General features: G+C 33.9%; 1 protein-coding gene across 2 annotated transcripts in view; it reads left to right on the forward strand.

Moving 5' to 3' along the window:
* The window catches only part of LOC123547568 (uncharacterized), a 77200-nt gene that overhangs the window by 11843 nt on the left and 42211 nt on the right, over positions 1-23146 (forward strand). The window contains exon 1 of one of the 2 annotated variants that reach the window (XM_053551830.1): positions 3412-3737. The exons of the other annotated variant lie outside the window; for it this stretch is intronic. The gene's annotated coding sequence lies outside the window, so the exon portion shown is untranslated. Of the gene's footprint in view, positions 1-3411; positions 3738-23146 lie in introns of those variants that run through there. 2 annotated transcript variants of the gene reach the window in all.

Below are 23146 nucleotides of genomic sequence, written 5' to 3' on the forward strand. Positions count from 1 at the left end.
TAAACAAACATGGCGGTCAACGGCCGGAGGTCAACTTAAACAATGGTATAAAGAAAACTTACAAATACACGAAAACGCAACAATATATCAAATATTCATTTGCATATAGGTCTTGGGAAAAGATCACACAATATTTTGCAATGCATTACCTGTAATTTGTAAATAAACAGACTTTAATATTCTATGTTAAATATGAATGTATAATTCATAGATATATAAGTTCTCAGATGTAATGGCGATTGTCTATTATCAATAGCAAATCGGCATACACCAAAGACCTGAAACTAATTTACATAATAATAGAGGACAGGTAAAGAGTGTAAACAGGTGATGTATTAGTAAATATGCTACGGCCTACGTCTGACTAGTGTATAAAAACTACTGACTACTTATATTCAAATATTCTACTCTTTTGCAAATAATTATTATAGGAAATGTTTTACATATAGGACTTCTTTCTATGAGTATATATATAGGGATTTTATAAGGCAACAACAATATTGGAACTTATTCTTTTATTAAATTTAACACCTGTGACACATAGGAGAATTGTCTTACTGAATAGAACTAAACTTATTACAAAAACCTTTTTCAAACCTGACCACCTCATGTATTAAAACGAAAATAAATCTTTACATATTGCTATTTTCAGCATACATAAAAGTAGTGCAATGTGCGGACAATGCTTTTTGTACGTATGGTGTACCAAACTGCCTAAAATTGTAAGACAAGTCTCAGACTTAATGTGAACAAGATTTGGCAACGATCCAAAATTCTTTTCAAGGATTGTGCAAGTATAAGAAAGGTTTAATTTATTATAGTGAAATTTATGTACTTACGCGCTGCTTATCTCACGGAAAATTTGATGGAAATGGAATTTTCGACACTTCCTGCGGTAACTACCGAAATTACTTAACGTAACTTTCTCACTCATACGTGATTGTATATCTATAAATTATAAAATCGAAATATTTGCTTTATCACGATATATGCAAATATTTTTAGACAATCTTGAAACATTAGGCCACAGTATTTCCGCATACTGGTCTGGGACAAGTTCGATGTGTATAGTGATTCCTTATTAGATGTTTCATGCCTCGTAAACTAACCAATTTTGATCTATCGACTTTTTAAACAATATGAGAATAATGCAGCATGTTTTGAAAACACAGTGAGAATAAATCGCAGAAAAAATGTACAGCCAAATATGTTAGGAGGTAATACAAGTATACAGTTATAGATAACTACGAAACATTTTACAAAATGCAATCAGTTGAACTTCTCACGCGAAAACCTGATGATTAAAATCAGCAATATCTTAAAAGTAACTTTTCTGCATCTTGGTTCTTCGTTAAACAATGATATTTTTTCACATTTTCATGGATTTAAACTGATAATAAATGTGCATTGAAATTCCGGCATAGAAATGGACATTGACTTTACATTACTGCGGTGTTGACAGCAGAAACAGCGGTCCAGTACTAAGACTGTCTACGAAACCAAGGATAACGAGTTCTTTATCTGAAAATTACGAACATTGGGATCAATGTTCAGTATACACCTGAAAATGATAGACTTGCTATTTGCCGAGTGCACACTTGTTTTCTATCGTCGTTAATATAAAGTAGACTAGTAAATATTCGTACATATGCATAATCTCATAAACACTTCTTTAATGTATGTTCTCTGAAATGAACAAATAATTGGCTCAACTGAGACACCATACTTTAAAGTAAATTCAGTTTATTCACCACGAGGTTCAAAATGCACGGGAGTCTCGTGATAATACATGCCTTTAATTTCACATGGTTGAAGTGTAAACAAATAGTTAAATTTGCTTCGTTTATTTCTCACGGAAAAGATCGGACGGTTTTTAGCTCACCAGAGCACAAAGTGCTCAGGGTGAGCTATTGTGATCGCTCACCGTCCGGCGTCCGTCCGTCCGTCGTCCGTCCGTCCGTCCGTCCGTCGTCCGTCCGTCCGTCCGTCCGTCCGTCCACACTTTCCTTTAAACAACATCTCCTCCTAAACCAACAGGCCAATTTTGATGAAACTTCACCGGGATGTTCCTTGGATGGTCTTCTCTAAAAATTGTTCAAAGAATTGGATTCCATGCAGAACTCTGGTTGCCATGGCAACCGAAAGGAAAAACTTTAAAAATCTTCTTCTCAAAAACCAGAAGCCCTAGAGCTTAGATATTTGGTGTGAAGCATTGCCTAGTGGACCTCTACCAAGTTTGTTCAAATCATGACCCCGGGGTCAAAATTGACCCCGCCCCAGGGGTCACTTGATTTTACATAGGAAAATCTTCAAAAAATTTCTAAAAATAAAGCAGAAGGCCTAGGTCTTAGGTATTTGACATGTAGCATTGCCTAGTGGACCTCTACAAAATTTGTTCAAATCAGACCCCCGGGGTCAAAATTGACCCCGCCCCAGGGGTCACTTGATTTTACATAGGAAAACCTTAAAAAAAAATCTTCTTCTCAAAAAGCAGAAGCCCTAGAGCTTAGATATTTGACATGTAGCATTGCCTAGTGGACCTCTACTAAAGTTGTTCAAATCATGACCCCCGGGGTCAAAATTGACCGGCCCTAGGGGTCGCTTGATTTTACATATGAAAATCTTCAAAAATTTTCTTAAAATAAACCAGAAGGCCTAGAGCTTAGATATTTCACATGTAGCATTGCCTAGTGGACCTCTACAACATTTATTCAAATCATGACCCCAGGGTCAAAATTGACCCAGCCCCAGGGGTCACTTGATTTTACATAGGAAAATCTTCAATATTTTCTAAAAATAAACCAGAAGGCCTTGAGCTTAGATATTCGACATGTAGCATTGCCTAGTGGACCTCTACAAAATTTGTTCAAATCTTGACCCCCCAGGGTCAAATTGACCCAGCCCCAGGGTTTACTTTATTGTACATTGGGAAATCTTCATAAATTTGCTTAAAATAAACCAGAAGGCCTAGATCTTAGATATTCGATATGTAATATTGCCTAGTCGACTTCTACAAACTTTATTCAAATCATGACCCCCGGGGTAAAATTGGCCCCGCCCCAGGGGTTACTTGATTGTACATTGGAAAATTTTCCAAAAAATTTCTAAAAATCATCAGTTTGACATTTGAAACATATTACTCTGGTGAGCGATCCAGGGTCATCATGACCCTCTTGTTTTATATTGGAATAATTATAGAACATCTATGCATTTAAAGTTGAAAATTGATTGTTTTCTACAGGACGTAAAACTGAAACAAGTAAGCACTTTTACTTTTTCAGCAATGTTCCTCAGGTGAACTTTGACATTGTTTACGAAGAGAAATCAGTTTTGTGTCATCTTGAAATGCGTTGTTCGGCTGAAACGTATACCGGTAGCTCCCGGAAAAGACTATGATCTAAAATGGTTTATTTTGGGGGTTTTTGTTTTATTTATAAATTCAACACAATGTGTAATATTTCCAGTTTTTGAAAATGATTGAAATTCAACTTTATTTCAGAAAAGTTTCGATCGTTCAGTAATATTTTGTCAGCGGATGCTTACAAATTCTAAGTGAAACGGCTTTCTTGCCCAAGGGAGGTGTGTAAAGCGAAAAACTATCATTACACATTGCGTTTATTCTTTAAATGTGAAGGATCGGTAACAGATTAAGGAGATCGTACAGTGAAAAACTATACTAAATGGATATCTCTAATCATGAATAAGGAGACATACATATTTCAGTAAGGAAATCTCAGGTAAAAGAACTATCATATATTTTATACCTTGAAATAAACATGGCGGCGAAATATTTTAGAAAAACTGTGCACGTGTTTTGCGCATTAGATGTTTAACGACATTTTCTTGAAAAAGTAACGCTCGTGTGCACTATTTTGGCATTTCTTTGATTTGAAAATAAATGTTTTATAGCAATTTAGGTTGCATACGATACCGAAATTTTGCACCAAAAATGTTCTCTCATTTTCTTCCAAAGTACTATGGAGATAGGGTTCAGCGTAGCTTTCATGCTCGCAAGTTTACCTACAGATATATCTTTTCAATTTTTATAATATATTTTTTGTTCCCTTGCATTTCGAAAGCTGTTTCGAGGGTTCTAATTTTTCACATGGATTTCTAATTTCAATTTGCGGAAATACCTTAAGTATTATAACGAAAAAAGTGGAATTTAAACAACTGAAATGTAAGTTTTATTTTATTACCTTTTTATTTTTTAACAAGCTTATGTGTGTGTTCGGGTTTAACGTCTTTTTCAACAATTTTCCAGTCATATAAACGACGGTGTCTGCTTGTAGCAGTGAGCACAATGCCCAACTTTATAGTGCTGCCTCACTGGAATATCACGCCGTAGACACGTGGCATGATACCCCACCAGTCCCAGCACTATCCCCTTAATGCTGAGCGCCAAGCGAGGAAGCTGCTAGTGCCATTTTAACGTCTTTTGTATGACTCGGCCGGGGTTTGAACCAACGACCTCCCGCACTTGAAGCGGACGCTCACCACTAGGCTACCGAGGCGGTTTTTTAACAAGCTTAAGAAAATAATTATATGTTTAACTATTTACCAGTGTAAACAATATATTTATACGTTGTAGAATAAGTATGTTGAGATGGGTTTTTTGAATGTTATTTTGTTTATTTTTTAGGTATTCAAGAATTCTACAAAGATATTATTAGCCAGACGAATTACAACGTGAAAAATGCAAGACTTTATAAAGACAACGACCGTTAAAAACAAAATATATCATCGGAAGACTTCAAGAAAAGAATGTTAACCGTAGCATGGTTGAATATCATAATACTTTCATGTTGTGAGAATCACTCAACCGTAGGATTATACCATAATCATACGCATGGTTGAAGGTAGCAGGGTACACTTTCGAATTTTGGCCCCCGTCAATATTTGTTATAAAGAGAACATCGTGATTTTGGATGTCTGTAAATTAAGGTGAGAGATAATGATTATTAATTCTTTAGAAAATTTATACAGCCGATACATGTAAAATTCTGATGTCAGTTGGAAAACTAACTGCTGGTAGCTTTGTATGATCAATGAGACACCATTTCGCGGAAAAATTCAATTCACGGAAGGGTTCTGTGCTTGTTGATTGATACTCAGGAACATTTTCGTTATTTTCCGAAAAAACGAGCTGGATGGGCCCCCATTCCGTTTATGTCCTGACGTTCAGTAAGGACTATTAAATTAAGAAATGCAATAAAATTGGACAGTGTTCTTGCAGCGGGATCATTGTAGACTGTTCAAAAGGTGCAAAATTGATGATTTTGGCACGCTATTTTTCATGGATGATGTAAACCTTTCGCTTTGATAACTTTCTTTATTCTTGTATGAGAATCCTGATCTTGCCATTAATTAAAAGCACAAAACATGCACGCAATTTATAAAATAGCCACCCAAATTTTGCTCATTGGGGAAGTGCAATATTGCGACTCGCTACATGTAAGACCGTCCGTGCCCAAACTTTTCGCATCTAAGTGTACCTTGCTTGAATATCATAAAACTTTCATGTTGTTAGAATCACTCAACCGTAGGAGTATGCCATACTCATACGCATGATTGAATATCATAATACTTTCATGTTGTGAGAATTACTCAACCATAGGATTATACCATAATCATACGCATGGCTTAATGTTATGATATTTTGATGTTGTTGAAATCACTCAACCGTAGGAGTATGCCATACTCATACGCATGGTTGAATATACGCTTTTGGGAGTAGTATGGAATATAACGTTTATGGGTGCATTTTTGATAGTAGTAAAGAAGATTATGTTTTTGATACATTTTAACCCTTTTTTATTAGAATATAATTGTTTGTTCATTATGTTTTACATTATTTACTTTCAGTATTTTATACAATAAATCATAAATGTTTATATCATCTTGTAACATTTTTATGAAAAATAAACAATAATAACCACACAATACACTTGTTTTGTCTTGATATTGTATGTTGTTATACTTTACTCCGGGTATATATTTAATTACTTCTTTCGGTGGAGGAAGTCCAAATGGATCAAAATACAAAGTACTATGAAGAAAACCCTTGGTTTGATCAACGTATATTTTACCAATATAACATACCCAATGTGTTCCAGACCCAAAAGAGTCGTCCAAATTTATAATTCCACATTCGACCTTTGATTCTTTTATTTTTGGTAGATTATTTCTACTAAATACACCCCTAAAGTTTTTAATTTTTAATTGTTTTACCCATTGTTCAATTTCAAAGTTAGAAATAGGTTTGTTTATAAATTTTACTTTTTTTACAATAGGAATTCGTCTGTAAGGCCTTCGTTGAGAGTCAATTTATATACCTTTACCACTCAATAGGGATGTAATCAAAGGTATTCCTAGATTAGCCGCAAGCATACCTAAGAAGACACCGTCTTGTTTTTGTTTTTTTGTCAATTTAATTACTCCAGATCCCTTAATTCTTTTCTTTGATTAGGTGTAAGATATGGTGATATTATGTATCTCTTATCATTAGCTACCGAAATCATACCATTTCCAAGTAACTTACTGACACCGGTACTGGCTAGTCCCGACAAAACGCCCGTGCTTAACGGTCCTAATATTTTTGCAGCTACCGTAAGTACTGTTCGACCTAACAAACCAGCCAAAGCTCCTAAAAATCCACCATTTTGACCTTGACTGGACATTTATTTTTTTTGAATAATCGTAATTTCTAATCCCTTCTTATTCCTAATAGACTTTTCAATTTGATTAGTTTGTGTTTTTGTTAAAAGTAAAGGAAAGTTTCCACGTAATTGTTCATGTTTTAATCTAAAAGTATGTGGAATTTTATTATTATAAGCTTGTGCTAATTTTTTTTTCTGTCCAGCTCATGGTTACATCACTGACTTCCAGCTGTTCGTGTAAGGTCAGGCAGAGTTTATCTTAGATCAAGGCATATTAGTTTTTGTTTCTTATACATGTATATTTATAGATTGGCATTTAAAATGAAAATAAACCTAGCAAAACCCGCAACCACCAGACATCTCAAGGCTTTGATTTTTACTAAGTTATCCAATGAATGAGACATAAATTGAAAACTATCTATAAAAATCAAATCACTTACCATAAATGCCATATATCTTTCCATATTGTTACGAATTACATTAATTTCTTTTTTGAATTTTCCTATTTGTTGCATAATAAAATGACCATCATAACCTCTTAAATTATGAAAAATAACAGGAATTTTGCGTGTTAGTCTAAAATTAATATTACAGTCTTGATGAGCAATTCCTCTAAATTTTCCTGTTACATGACAGTGATCTCGGACCTTTGGTCCTTTCGGAAAACTTTGTTTTTCATCTTCCTAATATTCTTTTCCACAAATATGACAAGAGGTTTGTTTTTTAAATTCACTTTCATCTTTTTTAGACATTCTCAAAACTTTGTTAAAGTTTTCATTAAATATTTTCTTACAATACTCTTCTTCCTCAAGCATTTTTTCAATAAACTTATAAACTGCATGAGAACCTCTGTAAACTTGTGTTGGTTTAGTATATTTATCGTGTTATTAATTTCTAAAGCCTTTGATATAAAAGAAGCTTGTTTATATATTGTATCTGTTTTATCCATTTTCGTAAAAGTTGTTTCTAAAACAACATTTATTTTTAAACCTTTTAAAGTTTCAAGTTCAGATTTAAGAATATCAAATAAGTCTTCTATATTTAAATATAAATGATTTTTTGGATTTTGTCTATATGTAATTTTAATTTCAAATTTCTTTAATATTGCTTTGTAGATTTCTCAGTTTCTCTAACAGCCATCTATATATTATATTTAGAAAAAAAATCTTTAAGCAAAAAAATAAATAAAATAAAGTTTAATAAAATATTTAAATTTATATCTTTTTACATTAGTTTTTGATATTCCCCTTTTTACTCTGTTTTTCCCTTCACAGCACATTTTTATTAATCCAGAATTAATATCAAGGTCTTTTGATGCTGCGTAAGTGCTTCTATATATTTTTTCTTTATTAGTATCATAATGGTTCCAATAACTTTTTTAGGATTGTTTCGATGATTATTTGGTCTGGGACAATCACATAATATTTAACTTTCCTCTTCTGCCGGAGGCACTAACATTAAACAACCATAAGTCCATTCAAATAAATTCTCATTCTTTAAAAAAAAAATAAGGATCTATATCATTTTCCAATCTATCAATTACTTTATTTTTAAAATTTTCACTGGTCAATTGATTAATCTTTGATTTAATAATGTTTCTATTTTTCTTTACCTTTTTAAAATTTCCACCGGTTAATTGATTAATCTTTGATTTAATAACGTTTCCATTTTTCTTTACCTTTTTATATGAATTTATTTCTTGTTCTTTTTTTCTTAATTCTTTTATTTCTCTTTCTTTGTTCCATATTCCTCCTAAAGTACAAGATAGTTTTATTGAAATATCATTATCTACCTTTCTATTAACCATCTATATAATATATTTATAGAAAAAAATCTTTAAAAAACGCACGTAAAGAAATAAATTCAGCAATCTAAATTTAACACAACTCTTCTTCTTTTTTTATTTTATATCCGTTAAGTTTAAATTCCATTCATATGCATTTCAAGAGGCATTGAATAGACTTTTTCTTTCTGCATTTCTAACAGTATTGTAAAAATATCCTGAATAACTTTATTTGAATCTTCTTTATTTACTTTTCCAATCCGTGCTTTTGTTATAAGTTGTTTTATTTTGTGATGATGTAATTTTATAATAGCTTTTTTGTCTTCAACTTTTAGTCTATTAATAAATATTGTAATTACTGATGGAACAGCGCCAGCAACTGCTACAAATATCGGAATAGCTGGAACAAGTGCTAATGCAGCTTAGCAACCAAAGATACCTGCTGTAATTTGTAATCCTGTATTTACTCTTCCACAAAACTTATTACTTTTTCTATAAGCAGCAAGTTTAGTTAAGTGAAAAATTAATTGATCTATTGTTTCTATTGCATTAGACATTAGATTTTTATTACTTATTTATATAATATATTTTTTTAAATTAAATTTTTTTCCAATTCACTAAATGGTAGCAAGCTATTAAAGTTTTCAATATAACCTTTCTATTTTACTAAAGCTTGTTTCTTCTTGTAGTCTCGTCTAATAACTTTTTCTATTCTAAAAACCTCTTGTTTAGTAGGTAAAAGTTCTTGCTCATAAAAGGAACCTTGAATTATTTCTTTATTTAAATCTTTTATAGTGTATGTTCTGGGATTTGTATTATTAATTCCATAAATTATAAATATTTCCTCTGTCCAGTTTGGTGTATATCCTTTTTCAAAATGTCGTTTAAGTTTGCTTCAGCGAACCCGATTACCAATTTTAAACTTTGGTTTAGTCTTTGGTATCTTTAAATTACCATATAAATTAAAGTAAACAGTACCTTTATTTAAGTTTTTACTGGCTTCAGTTGGTGCCATTTTTATACTAGAATGTTTTCTTTTGTTATATTTGTCAACCATATCCTGTAAATTATCTAAATAAGTTTAAGTATTATTTGCTGTAAAATATTTCCACATTATTCTTTTTAAACTTCTATTAAATCTTTCAATTACTACAGCTTTTCCTTCATTAAAAGTATGATACATGTTAATCTTATTTTTATTCAAAATGATTCAAACTTTTTATTATAAAATTCTTTTCCTTCATCTACCCATAAAGTTGTAGCTGTTCTACCTTCAGAAATTATTTTTTCAAATGCTTCAGTAACAGATTCTCCAGTTTTATTTTTCAATGGAATAACCCAAGTATATTTGCTAAATATATCAATAACGGTTAACAAGTACATTACACCTTTATTATATTTTGAAAAAGCTTGCATATCAACTAAATCAGCAGACCAAGTATCATCAATATCATTAACTATCACTCTTCGTTTCGTAAATTTCCGTTTAATCGGTTTATGTAATTCTTCTGCTAATTCATCACTCCATGTTATTTCGGGGGTCTTTTTGAGTAAGTGGACCTTAGTCCCCTGATGCCTGCGGTAGCTCTTAGCTCCCAAGGACTTACGTCCGAGTAAATACTCTACCCCCTTTTCCCGTTTTTTTGACTTTTGTTTTTGTCCGAGTGAGCTTCTAGCTCCCGGGGACTTACGTCCAAGCCCAAGTTTGTATTTCGTTTTACAACTAAATGTTTTGCAATCTTTTCTCCAAATGTTTTTGATTTAGTGTTCTTTAAATTGGAAAGCATTTGCTTGTCACATGTACCTTTTTTTACACCACTGTTGTAGCAAAAGTCATGGTCCATACATACTGCGTCTAGTTCATTAACAGGAGGTCCATTATCTAAAGGATTTCCTGGCCCACAATAGTTATATCCTGGAAGTGTTAAACCTTTCTTAGGTAATAAAGGTAACATTGCTTTATGAATATCTAAATTACCCCCTGTACTTTTAACAAACTTTGATTTTATTCTTCCACAAGATGAACAGGTAGCCATTATCATTTTTCTCCCGTTTTTTTGCTGTAACATAATAAGGATTTATATTATCAGTAAATCTTCTTTCTTCCAAACAATATATTTTATTCTGTAAACCGATCTATATCATATGTATTTAAAACTTTTTACTGGGTTTAAAACCTGTGGGTTTTAAATTGGCCGGCATTGGTCAGTTTTAACCAGTGGTAAAAGGTCAAATGAGGTCAAACAGCGCTGGCCACCTTATTCATCTAACTACTATTCAAAACCCGACAAAAATACAATTATCCTCTTTTTTATGTCATTTAAAATGTGTCCTCGAATTGTCTGCCATACTTTTTATTTAGATGTTTCCAGGCCCGCCCGCTTAGCTCAGGCAGGGCGTATGTTCTCCGGACATTTAAATAACGACTTGTGTTAAAATATTAGCCTCCCCTTGTATTTATGGGGGGAATTTGGGCAGTTACTTGCGGAGAACGGGTTTTTGTCGGTCAGAACCCAGAACGCTGGTTAGGTTTCGCCCGCCGTTACAGGGTGAATACTTTTGAAAAACGGCGTTTAACCCCCAAAAAGCAAACAAAAAAACAAACGTGTTATATGCCCGGGGAAAGTGCTAGCCTTTGTATCTTAAAACAATAAAAATGGGCCCAATCGTAAGGGGGAAAATGTTTGATAGCTGACAAACAAATAGAATGTCCTTTTTTGGTTTTAAAACTTTTTTCAGCAAGGTTGCTACGGGGGTTACAAAAATAAATACATGAAATTAATGGATGGAAAAATAATTTATTTAAAACTTTGTTAAAATTTTGTTGGTGAGCCAAATATCTTATATATGGGGAATTTTCCTCTGGTTTCCCTTGTCTAAAGTTTGTGTCCCAATTTTCAAAAAATGATGTCAATTATGAGTAGTTTTTCGGGGCCCAGGCAAAAATCTTCAATTTTTCAGCTATAAAATCTTAAATCAAAATCGCGTTAGGGGAGCATACTTTAAAATTAGAAAAAAGTGGGTGGGGATTATAAATTTACCTGCAAAAAAGTAAAGGTTTTTGGTAAATAAAATAAAATACTTTTTTCAACTGTTAAAAAGTAACAAAGGTTTGCTCAAAAAAATAAAAAATGAAAAAAATGAAAAAAAAAGTTTTGTTGAATTACATAAGACTTTTGTGTAACATTCAAAGTAAAAAATTTAAGACTTTTTGGTGCGAAAAAAATAGTGCTTCCTTTGTCCAAACATTTATAATGTCCTACAGTTCTAATTTAAAAGAAAGAATATGAAAAAGTTCACTTCTTGCTTTTCATTTGGCATATGTGAGTAAAACACATTATTTAGTTTGTTTCAAAGTGTGCATAAAAAAAGTACGGGGTCAAGGAATGCCACATTAAAAAACTAAAGAGTATTTTCCCCTTATACATTAAAAACATTTATCTTACAGAAGTCTGTGGCTTAAATGAAGGCCTGAATGTTGCCATTATTATTTTTAACTTGGTTTTTGGTTTTGAAAACCCTTTAAAAATATCAAAACACATTCAAAAAACTTTTAAAAAATGTACGTTTTAAAAAAATCCCTAAAAAAAGGTTAAATTTTGGTTGAGAGGTCCAATCAATTGTATAGTGCAAAGCAACTTCAAATCTGTTCACAAAATTTTATAATAACGCAGGAATGTCAATGATCAAAACGGGGACGAATTCAGTTATCCTATTTTAATGTATTTTTTTTGTCCTTGAATTTCCACCATACTTTTCAAAACTCTGTTTGCCCGAGTTGCACGGAATGTGTCATTCCGAAAAAAAAAAAGGGGGTCAAAATAAGTTGAAAATGAAATTTGTAAACGTTTTTTAAGGGTTTTATGCAGTTCAAGAAAAAATTTTATCTCATAACGAACAAACAGTAAAATGTTGTAACAAAATTTACTTGCATGATTTTGTAGCAGTCGGTTTAAAAGTGACTTTTTTGATTCTTTTTTGTGTTTTGTTTTGTTGTCAAAAGAAAACGGAAGTGCTAAACTGAAGCGGAAACCGTTTGATGCGCAAAAAGTCCACTGTAGGTAATATTTTTTGCAAATGTCCACAAAAAAAAATAATTTTCTAATATTAAAAAGGGGAAAATTTAATAGGATTCATTATTTTATAAGAAAAAATAATCACGACATGTTTTTTTTTAAAAAAAGTAACGTGCTGACACCTAGTTGTCCCCGTTCTTTATTGAGTTACCTTTGTCCGGGCAGTAATAATTTGCAGTGAATCGGAGAAGTGTGGCAAAAATTAAAACCATGAAACAAAAATAAAAAAATTAACCCCCTTTTCAAGATGAAATTTTAAGTGATCGAATTATGATTTAACCGCCTGACTGTGTAGCATCTTAGATATCTGTTTAAGGTATTATTGTGTTTTAAGTCAGTTATGCCCCGCAATGCTAATCCCACTTGATTTTTTTTTACATTTTTTACAATGAGAAAAATGGCGTCCCTCCCCGGTGAAATGAGTGGGGTTAAATTTTTTACTGTTTAAACAACCTGGTGTGTTGAAAGAAAATTCTCCCCTTTAAAAAATTTGGCATGTTATTGTAAAAAACTGTTTTTTCCTTATACAAAAGCTTAATTTTTGTGTTGAATGTACTTTCACAAACACCTCTGTTTTCCTATTTCATTCTAGTACCAATCCTTATCCACAAAATATAATTTCAGGTGTCCTCAGTATTATATCGTTTAGGAATGTTTTTTATTTTCCCACCATCGATTTTTTGAATTGCACCCCTTTCCGCATTGCTGTATGAACTGTGAATGTAGCAAAGGTCCCCTTAAACTCCTATAGGTGGAGATAATATACTTATGGGCTTTGGTCGAAGTTCCCTTCAGCAATGTCTTTGAACAATAACGTAAGTTTCCCATCGCCAGATGCTAGCCTATGTTCTTTTTAATTAAAAATGCAATCACTAAGACTGCCCTGACCGTGGATGTCAGCGCCTATATGCTACTACATGTTTGCATTAATACCATATGGTATTCCCGTGCCTTTGGGTGTACTTCGCCAATACCGAAAAAGTCTATAAGCTGGAATCTCCTTTATTCAGTAGATTACAAATTGGCTCTCTGTTTCGCTTCCGATGCTGCTTATATTTGCCTCGTCTGTAGCATTAAAAAATCCTTAAGGAGGTAGGATACTTGTTACAAAAGGGGAAAATTTAAAAATTTGTTGAAACCCCAGCATGTTTTTTTATTTCGTGTATAGAAGTTTTAACTGTACAATCTAATTTCGTTTGTCTCTGTCCCTTCAAATTCAAAAATTTTTTTCCAGGTTTTAAAAACAGACCTCCAAAAGGGATTTCTATTTAAAGGGAAAAAAAAATAGGTATTAAACACTTTTTAGTGTATTTTAGTTTCATTGATATCCGTAGAAGTCTGCATAATCGATAATTTTACTGGTATGCACGTTATCTTTCTAATATAAGCTTAAAATGTATATGTCGCGGGGCTCTTGTTTCCATGGTAACGCATTTTCTCTCATTTTTAAACAACTATGTATAAAAATAGGGGTTTTTGACGGCTTCAGTGCCATTCTGTTATTGACCAACATGAAATATTTGGGTAATATTATTAGCAAAATACCAAGCACTTTATATGGTACCCTATTTTTCTTAAATTTTAAAGTAGCCATGGCAACAGAGATGTTTAAAATAGCTTATATCTTGTTGTTTATCGTAATTTCTTTAAAAAAATATTGAATAAGATTATCTTTCTGGTTGATGTAGCTTTAAAACATATTATTTCTAACGTAGGTTACATTTTCGTGCTATTTGCATTTATTCAAACAAATTTCATAGCTTAGAATACGTACAGCAGTACCCCTCGTCTGCCATTTTTCATGGAAAAATCGTTCAGCGTGCTGCTATTATTCTCATGGATATTGTTGAAATGAAAATAAAAAGCCGAAGCTGTGTTTCTGAAATAGACCAGTGTTAACGCTTTTGAATTTTACATTTAGATACATAGGTCACGGGCTTCGTTTCCATGGTAACATCAATTCAATTTAAGAAACTACAATTTTCTACTGAAATTTGGACAATTTTAGATCTTAGTTTTAGTATGTAAGTAACAAATTATCAATGGAACCTGAAAAATAGGTATTACAGATCAAACTGCTAGACTTTTTATTTGAAAATGGCCGTAACAAGTAACCTTTTACCCAACTATATTCCAAATAACATTGTTTGCCATCATCCATTTTCTTACATTCCGCATAACATTTCAATATAACTACATAAAAGAAGCAAAATATTGGTTATTATTCAGAGCAAAAGACTCATAAAAATATTTCAGCAAAAAATGGTTATTTGAAAATAGTTAAAATAAAGAAAATGTACAGAATTACGTACTTTCAAGATAAAAGCTATTAATTTTGCGCGGTAACTGACACGTAACGTCATGACGTCAGTGACGTCATTTTAAGGCAACAATGTTTTGAAGCGTTTCTGCGGCAATTTATTCATTATTTCTGCATTATTAAACCATAAAGCATCAGATCGAAGACGAGTTCATGATTTGTTTTCAGAAGAATGAATATACAAACACATTTAGTTTGTCGTAAACGTTGTCGTAAATCGTCACGTTAGCTTCCGGTTGGACATGCGCACATACAAATATGAAGGTAACCTACCTCCTTAAGGTAAAACTCCTTTGCGCTGGCCCTATAGCTCGTAACCTTGTTGAAATTCTACAACTCTTCTTTAGTCTATGAACTTCAAATGTTTTTTTTAATGCTTTATCCGCCCTGACAGTGTAGTTGCAATAACTTCCTCATCAAGGTACTGGGATAAATTATTAGTTGAATCTTCGATGTGCCTTCTTCAATCGCTGGATACAGAATGATCTCTCTGTCATCCATCTACCTATTTATACCTTAGCAGACGTGAGCTTTGATTGATGCTATTTATAGAACGCGTTCTGATTGTTCCAAATTTATACACAGTGTTTTACAACGAGTGCTTGCTCTAACAAATATCTGGTTCCCTTTAACAATTGTACATGATATAACATGTGATTCTGGGGTCCAGCTATCACTGTAATTAACCCAAATCGTCCATAAATAACCCAAATCCTATTATTTACAGCAATTCAACAATAATTATAGCAATGATAGCATAAAAAGGGAGTCAAGCACTATCTAATTCTGACTGTATTGCACGACACTGCTGTCACTTATGTATAACTCGGGGCTCAAGTTGTAAATGCAATACCATCTAAACGTAATTAACTGATAATGCAGTTTAAGGAAAACTTTATCTCTCAAAGTAACAAGTGAATGAAGTATGCAATACAAAGTCCCCTACTGGAAGGCACCTAATTTTCTCTATTTTTATTTATAGTAACAACAAAGGGAAGTTAAACAAAAAAATAAAATAAAATAAAAAAAAATCTATGTAATACAAGTCCACTTATAACTATAGATAAGTCAAAATACACATAAAAATTGGATATAACATGCATGTTGTACCACAGAAAAGTGGTCTCAATTTTCCCCTAGAGTCAGTAATAAAAAAGTTACAATATAAACAACAAAGGGAAGTAATTCTAAAAACAAAGGTGCCTCATGGTAGTGAGCATTTGTGCCAAGTTACATCAAAATCCCTCCATGCATGGAGAAGAAATGCTCCGACCAAAGTCATTCTTGAATTTGATCTTTGACCTCTCTAAGTGTGACCTTGACCTTAGACGTAGTTCTTGCGCAAGAAATCCCTCTCATGGTGGTGAACATTTGTGCCAAGTTACACCAAAATCCCTCCACGTATGAAGAAGAAATGCTCCGCACAGTCATTCTTGTATCTGACTTTGGCTTCTACATGTGACCTTGACCTTAGACCTAGGGACCTGGTTCTTGCGCATGACACTGGTGGTGAACATTTGTGTCAAGTAATATTAAAATCCCATTAAGGATTGTTGAGTTACAGACTGGACAGGGAAAAAAGCCCATTTGGCCTTTGACTTCCAAGTGTGACCTTGACCTTTCAGCTATGGGCCCGAGTTTTGCGCATGACACATTGTCTCATCTAGGGGAATATTTGTGTCAACTGATATTTAAATCCTGTTTTGCATGAAAACGTTTTAGACCGGACAAGAAAAAATTCCTATTGGCCTTTGATCTCCAAATGTGACCTTGACCTTTAAGCTAAGGTTCTGGGTGTTGCACACGACACGTCATCTCATCATGGGGAACATTCATGCCAAGTAATATTGTAATCTCTTGATGGATGAGTTATTGACCGGAAAGGAAAAAAACCCTGTTGACTTTGACCTCCACTACTGACCTTGACCTTTAAGCTAGGGGTCCGAGTTTTGCGCAAGACACGTTGTCTCATCATGGGGAATGTTTGCGCCAAGTAATATTAAAATCCCTTAATGAATGACAGAGTTATGGACCGGACACGAAACAAACCTTGTTCATGCCATGTAAACGCTTGACTGCCAAGTGTGACCCTGACCTCTGAGCTAGGGGTCTGAAAGGTGTGCATGAGACATCGACTTATTATGAGGTGTATTTGTGCCAAGTAATATTAAAATCCCTTCATGAATGACAGAGTTATGGACCGGACACGAAATTGCGGACGGACGGACGGAAAAGTGCATTCCTATAGTCCCCGAAACTGGTTTTCAACCAGTAGGTGAGTAATAAACAAGTAGGTAGTTGTATTAACAACTACAATTATTCTGACTTGAGTTTTAGTCAGTTTATATGTGACTTTATTAATTCATTTTGTATTTGTAATTGTTGTCCAAAACTATGATGGAAGTGCGCGGAAGAAAGTAGTCCGCTGTAAGTAACACTTTTTTTTATAAAGGTCAGTAGAAATTAATAATTTTCATATACTGATGATACTTTTTTTAATCAAACCCATTATTTTATAAGAAATTCTTAAAATCATTTTTTTTTAATATACGCGTGCTGCCACTTATGTTGTCCCCTGTTGTATGATTAGAGTTACCGTTCGTCCAGCGCGGTAATACATTTTGCAGTGAATCGCCGAGAAGCCGTGGAAAAATTATAATACATGTAAATAAAAAAACAACATGTAAATAAACTTAAATTAATCACTTTTTCAACATCTATTTCAAGTGATCGACGTTATCAGCAAACCTTGTACTTTCCAAGAAAATCTCAGGAGTACAACATATTTTTTGTTATATTGGTGTTGTATAAAAGATATTTTTCTTTATACAAAAGTTTAATATTTTTTGTTGACTGTATTTTCACAAAGATCACAGGCGCTTAAAGCTCTATCAATAAATATATGCATTATCATATCCCACCGCTTAATATTCTCTTAGAAATATAACCTGCATATATATTTATTGATATAGCTTCAAGCGCCGGTGCAAAGACATCTGTTTATAGTACCACATCCTTATTCACAAACTACTGAATATTACATGCGCGCATGAGCATTTTATCAATTTAGGAATAGGTATTTTATCTTCTTTAAAATCTCTCCGCATTTATGCATGAAGTGTGAAAGTCCCTTAAGCAGATGTATGAAACATGTGATAATGCACATCCTAGTCCAGCATAAGGTTCATGCCAACGATATGTCTACACTTTGTTTCGTTCGTGACCAGTCGGCAAAATATGGAGTTACTGCAGCTAAAGTATGTGCGTGTGGTTAAAGAACGCGTACACAATCCATAAAACCATTATTATAAAAAACAACGTCGGATTACATTTAAAATGCTGTGATATTGTCATTATGTCCGCGTAAAGTTGAATATTTGTAATAACAGAAAAAAAAAATAAGAAAAACACACATTTTCAGTTTTGGCCGCCATATTTTTCCATGGTAAGGAGTAGATCGAATACCCCCCTTGAGATAGACTAAAGAAAATATATACACATTATATAAATATATAAACACTGTAAAGACAATTACACTTAATGATAATACAGAAAGGGGAAAAATACGTTGTTACAGAATTTTCATATGAACTGTACAAAAAGAGACCGGTGCGAAAACAGTACCACCAAGTACGATCCAGCAAGGAAAATACAAATGTACATTATTTTATAATGTAGGTAAATAATGATAACTTTTATAGAACTTATACTGTCTGCAAAGTAACTGGTGATGGTAGTGGTCATAGAGAATGGGATGCACAATGCGAGAACGGCCTAACAGCATTATTCCCCTGGGGCTATCTTACCGATATTGTCGGATAGTGCTAAAAGCCTTACATTTTACGCAAAGACTGGTTGCAACATAAAAGTTCAAACAGCAGAGTTAATGCCAAAATGACCAAACCTTAACCTGCCATCAAGTGTCCAGTGTTTCTAAAACTTTAAAACAGATATCGATATGAAATCCGCCTAAACATAGTACAATAGTTCTCGAAGTAGAGACCTGCGACTGAGAATTAATGATGATGTATGATTCCTTCTGAAACATCGGCTAATCCAATGTTATAACTTCTGATGTTGCTTTGGACTTAAATTCCTTTCATACATCTACATACATTGTGGATTGTGAAAAAAAAATTCTTTAAACAGGAGCACTTATTACCTTGATAATTATTTTTATTGCTTTACGTTTTCCATAGAGAAGCTACTGTTTACTTTGTTCAAAACACGTTATTGCAATTAATGTTACGTACTAATTGATGATAGCATAACCATGTAGAGTACCGTATCTTTGAATGGCTATATCCGAATATCTTATTCTCGTCTTCATAAACGCTTCCAAATGTGTAAAAGGTTTCCGCCAAAAAATCAATTCCACTTACGCAGCATATTAGAGCATTAAAAGTGCCTTACCTAGACATTTTTGCAACGTAGAAGGGTTCAGTGGCAATACAAATGAAGTATTACAGTATATAATATAGTGTCTGCTTATTATCATCAAGATCAGTATCGACCATAATCGAGCAATTAATACCTTTGTATAATCTCCGCAACCAATGGAGCACTGAAATCCATGTTTCTGTCAAAAGTCATCATCTGGAATCAACTGTAGCAAATTACCTTTCTGGTGCGGCCGGAAGTCTAGTTTTCACTAGTACTATTTTGCTGTTGATAAGTTCGCAACTCAATTCAAGCGCATTTAAAGATTCTTGCATAAAAACTACTTTTTTTCACTGGATCCGCCTATGTATTAGTGGGAGAAAATTAGTGTGCAAACAAGGTAATTCACGTGCTGTTAATACCCGATTTTTATTTTTGAAATACTTTCCCAGGGACGTATATGTATTTCTGCGCAGATTGACATCTGGTATCTGCGTCTTGTTTCTTTCATAAAAACCTCTTCTTGAAGCATAAAAGATGCAATCTAAACCATAGAATGTTTTGCTGTATCAGTAACTAACGCCAAATGCGCTGCCCCCAACAATGTTCGTACTCGTTTCTTTCCTTGTTTACTCCCCTTTTAGAACTCGGCGTCGTTTCAGATTTTGTAGACAACCGTGAATGTTAAAGAATCGCGTGTAACTTGTGCGATTCTTTGTTTTTAGGAATCATATTTAAGATTTTGGTAAGTATCAGTCGGTATGTTTTTATCTAATTTCTCGAAGAATTTATATAAACAGCTTGGAAGCTTGACAGTACGTTCGTACTCATCCGTACTCCAACTGTGTCCGTACTCAAAATAACTCGAATGTAAAGTTATTATTATTGAAATTGTGCTCGAGTCCACCAAATTGTGAACTGATATGAACAGTTACTGGTAATTTTATGTTTGTAATAACGAGAGATAAAAAAAATCGTTTAAAAACCTTCAGGATGTGCTTTTGATAGTGTTGTTTATTTCTGTGCCCTGGATACGGATATTTAAAACATGTTTACCGTTTCCAAGAACAACAGAATGGTAAATAAAAAATGTACGTGAATCGTCAAGTCATCACGTATGAAAACAATACATAAAGTTGTCGCGTAATGTTTTTTTATATGCAAGAATAGCGACAATACACGTTTGTTTTGTGTATTAACGTCTGCATTTGTGACCTCGACCTTCGGTCTCGGTCACAAACAATCCCGCGGGCTTCTGCAGACGTTAATACACAAAAAAAACGTGTATTATCCCTACATTAGTGTCATTACCAACCCATGTCTGCGTCTGTAGGTAAACCAGGAAACAGCTTGAATGAAAACCGGTACGCTTGTTGTACTACAATAGTCATTACCTTAATTGTAAATATTCTGTACTGTAGCATGTCTAGTCTGCCTCTTGAAATCCACCGAAAAGGTAAACCAAAGTTTTTTCGCCTTCTTTAGCAATATAATCTTTAACCATTGACTTCTTAAACTTGTATGCCACTACACGTACGTAAGCCACTGTTGTTATAGCAGATATGGCACGCCAATTGTCCAATAATTACGTGAACGTACCCAGGTTCACGGTCGAAAAACTAAGATCAACGAACGATAAACCAGGTTTTCCGAACGTAAAACCAGGTTTATCGAATACTAACCTATATTTTCGAGCGAAAACATAAGATAACGCCGTAAACCATAGTTCACGCTCGTAAACGTAGGTTCACGCTTATAAACCCACGTTCACGCTCGTAAACATAGGTTTTCGTTCGTAAAATATGGTTTACGAGCGTGAACCGGAGTTCACGAGCGTAAACATAGGATAACAACAGTAAATATAGGATAAGGACAGAAATTCGTAGTTCAGTCGAGATACCTAGTTTATCAAACGTAAACAATGGTTTACGGTCGATATATTAGGATTATAAAATCAACTATGAATTTCGGGCGTGAACATGGGTTTACGGCCGTGAACCTATGTTTACGGACGTGAACCATAGTTTACGGACGTGAACCTATGTTTACGAACGTGAACCTATGTTTACGACCGTGAACTTGGGATAAACTAGGTTTCTCGAACAAAACTATGATTTTCGGTCGTAAACATAGGTTCACGTTTGTAAACTATGGTTTACGCTAGTGAACCCATGTTCACGCTCGTAAACATAGGTTCTTGCTCAATCGAAAAAACCTAGTTTTTAGAAATTAAACATGGATTCAAGAGGGTAAACTAAAGTTTACGCCCGTTTTCCTATATTTTCGCTCGAAAATATCGATTAGTATTCGATAATCCTAGTTTTTTGACCAACAACGTAATTATTAGATAATTGGCTTGCCTTGAACCATAGTTTACGAGCGAGAACCTATGTTTACGACCGTGAACTTGGCATAGTTTACAAACCAAGTTCATGGTCGTTAACATAGGTTCACGTTCGTAAACTATAGTTTACGCTCGTGAACCCAGGTTTACGCTCGTGAACTAAGGATAACGACCGAAATTCATAATTCAGTCGAGAAACCTAGTTTATCGGATGTAAACCTGGGTTCACGAGCTTAAACTATGGTTACGCCTGTTATCTTATGTTTTCGCTCGAAAATATAGGTTAATATTCGAAAAACCTGGTTTTACGTTCGAAAAACCTTTTTAGCGATCGTTAATCATAGTTTTTCGACCGTGAACCTGGGTGGTTCACGTAATTATTGGACAAATGGCGTGCCATAATATGATCCTTTATCATAAATTCTGAAATAATTCGTCCTCTGGTCATTCTTGTGGGGAAGTTGGCAGTTACTTGCGGAAAACAGGTTTGTACTGGTACATAATCCAAGAACACTGGTTAGGTTAACTGCCCGCCGTTACATGACTGAGATACTGCTGAAAAACGGCGTTAATCCCCAACCCCCATCCCCCGCAAAAAAATAATCATAAATTCTTGATGTCGTATCATAACCTGTTAGCGCATACATGGACTGTAATAAACGACAGGTTTCTTCCCCATGTAGCAACTTTTGTCTTTTGCAGTTCCCAAACTCTGCAGGCTTTGTCCTTAAATGTCTTGTACAAGATCTGAAATACGTTTTCTTTGAGCCTGTCTAAGCATAGTAGAGAAAAAGCACTAAAAAATCCGTATCTTTTTCTGACTAATAACTGAATCAACCGCAGTTTTTTTTAATAAAATCGTCGGCATCAGCAGTGGCATATTTTACAGTAAGACCATTTGTTGATACTTGCAAGGAAGCAAAAGCAAGTTCTATTTGTGATCAGTGTTTCTCAGGAATATATATTGTTTTCGAATTGAATGGCTCGTCCTTAGAAAGTTTTAATCTTGTCCCACTTACTCATTTTGTTCGTAGAAAAAGCGCAACGTTCTTAATGCTCGGACCGCTCGTACATCCGCCAAATACCACGATTGGCTTACAACTGTGCCATGGACTTTGTTGGAGGAAAGAACATCCATCGAACACATACCTACGGTGGCACAGAGGTGACATGCTCTACTCTTTTTTTAATTGCACTTCTCTTTTTTATGTCGTTCCCACGAGATACTAACTTGAGGGAACGACTTAGTATGTCGTGGTAACGAGTTACTAAGTCGTGGGAACGACATAAAAAAGAGAAGTGCAATTTAAAAAAAAGTTTTGCATTGGAAAAAAAAGAGTAGCGCAAAAAAAAGAGAGTAGTGTAATAAAAAAAGAATAGTACAATAAAAAAAGAGTAGTGCATGCTAGCTATGTCGAGGGAACGACTAAGTAACTCGTGTGAACGAGATAGCTATGTCGTCGGAACGACTTACTATCTCGTTCCCACGAGATAGTAAGTCGTAACTACGACATAGCTATCTCGTCCCCACGAGTTAGTCAACTCTGACACTGTATGTGGGCCCATCTCTGGTTGGTCTTTGTC

This window comes from Mercenaria mercenaria, chromosome 9, assembly GCF_021730395.1.
Source record: "Mercenaria mercenaria strain notata chromosome 9, MADL_Memer_1, whole genome shotgun sequence".
Classification (NCBI taxonomy): domain Eukaryota; kingdom Metazoa; phylum Mollusca; class Bivalvia; order Venerida; family Veneridae; genus Mercenaria; species Mercenaria mercenaria.